This window comes from Cricetulus griseus, chromosome 3, assembly GCF_003668045.3.
Source record: "Cricetulus griseus strain 17A/GY chromosome 3, alternate assembly CriGri-PICRH-1.0, whole genome shotgun sequence".
Taxonomy (NCBI): Eukaryota; Metazoa; Chordata; class Mammalia; order Rodentia; family Cricetidae; genus Cricetulus; species Cricetulus griseus.
The window spans coordinates 246169312-246171416 of NC_048596.1; positions in this window are offsets into that span (position 1 = coordinate 246169312).

The window sequence follows — 2105 nt, forward strand, 5'->3', positions numbered from 1 at the left end:
AGCCAAATATGTATCAGCTCAACAACGATGACCTTTGGCCACTGTTTAGGTCTAAAATGTCCTTGAAAGTCTAGTGTGTGGAAGGTTTGATCCCCAGACCCTACTTCTGTGGGAAGGCCCTGGAATCTGTAAGAGGTGGGGTCCGGTGGACGGAAGTGACCTCACTGGGGTGCGTGCCTTGCTCGCTCTGCTTCTCCACCCGCCCTGGGAACCGTTTCCCTCTGTCCAGGGGGGTTGATGCTCAGCCTGGCCCCCAACTCTCACTGCAAGCAGCTCACAGAGGTGGACTGAACCGGTGAGTCAGAATAGACCCTTCCTTTTTGTAAATTCATTATCTCAGGGATTGTGGTCAGCGACAGAAAGCTGGCTAACACGTTTTTTTCCTTATGAAAACGAAAATTTAAGGTATAAAAATGTGTGTCCCCTGCCTCTTTTCTTCTCTAGGTCGGCTTCCTCCCTTGCCCCAGAACACACTTCGTTTTTTCTTAGAGGAAGAGGCTTCCAGCTCTCCTGTGTTCTGCTTTCCCATGGCTGAAGTGACTCCCCGGGAGGCAGAAGTCGGTGAACCTCCCAGCATGTGAAGGAAATTGCCCCTGGTATGGACATCCCAGTGTCTGACCGCATCTCCGGTTCCTTGGGATTTGTCTTGGCCTCTCTCTTGGCCTCCATCCTTGGGGCTAATGTCACCCTCATCAGCTGTTTCTTCCTGAACTCATCGGCAAGCCAGGGGTTGGAGAAGACCCTCTGAGCAGTCTTGGGGTTCATCCATTTTCCTCATTGTTGTGGAACCCTAGGGAAAAAGTTCCCCTAGGTGAGCTTAGTACCCACACAGTGGGGCGTGGGGGGGGGGTGTCTGTGCAGAGCTCTGCCAGTTGCCTCTCGGGCCATTCCCTGCGCACTCTGCGGGGAGGGGGAAGACATCGGGCTGTAGGCCCAATACTGAGGTGGTGCACGAAGTTCACAGCCAACCCTTTTTGTCTCGGTGACTTGTGAAGCAAGCAGTACCACTCTCCTGCCTTCATCATGTCCGGCTGGGACTTGAGGGGAACTCTGCGCCTGGAAGCCTGGGAGCTTGCTCTTGTCCTGGTCTCTGTTCAACCCTGATCAAGGCTCTGCCTGGAGTTCCCGCTGCTGTTGCTCTTTCAACGGACTCATTGGGTATTGGGGATGGGGAGGGGAAGCTCATGTCAACATTTCAAGTCCCAACTTGAGGGAAGACGGTTGCCCTGGCATAGGGACCCCGCGACCAAAATTCATACGTTGAACTCCTAACCTCCAAATTCTAGAATGTATGAAGAGATGAGCCCTTTAAGAAACTCAAAATGAGGTCGTCAGGGTGGGTCCTAATCCAATTTTAGTAGTATCATGAGGTGACTAGGCCCCACAGAGGGTTCCCGGGGCACACTGGCCCAAAGGGGAAACACGGAGAGGGCTATCTGTAGGCCCAGCAGGCGGGGCCATGTGGGACCTTTCCAGAGCTGACTAGGGCTTTGCCTTCAGGGATGATGCTACCACCCACGAACTCAGTAGATTAATGGAGTGTCTTAGCAGTGGGGCTGCTGTAAGGGCCAGTTTGGTGAAGTCTTTTGCATGCAATGTCCTACACTGCTAGCAAGGCTGCTGTCAAATGCCAGAGCCATGAGCCAAAACAATACAACTTACACAAGCTGTGGTATTGTGTTAATAGCAATAGAAAATGCACTCAGACAAGTGTTCATATACGAGGATCATATCCGGATTCCAGGGACTCAGAAAATGGCTTTCTCATACTTTTCTGTAAAATAAAAGACTGGAAAAGTGGCTAACAGTGGAGTATGTAGAAGACAGATTGGAGAAGGCTGGAGCATGCCCTTAGGCAGCTGCACATCCCAAACAAGCAAATACATCGTTCTCGAATACTTGGTGCTGCGAATGCCCTAGTCCTGGCACAAGGTACTCCACTGATGTGGGGCTCGTTGGTGAGGAGTACAATTTTACATCCCCACAGGTCTAACACTATCCAGTTAAAAACTCAAATGATTAAAAAAAAAACTACCCCAACAATGATCTGGTCTAGAAAAGGGCAAAAACAACACAGCCACTCCCTTTAACGCAGAGACAGGAAG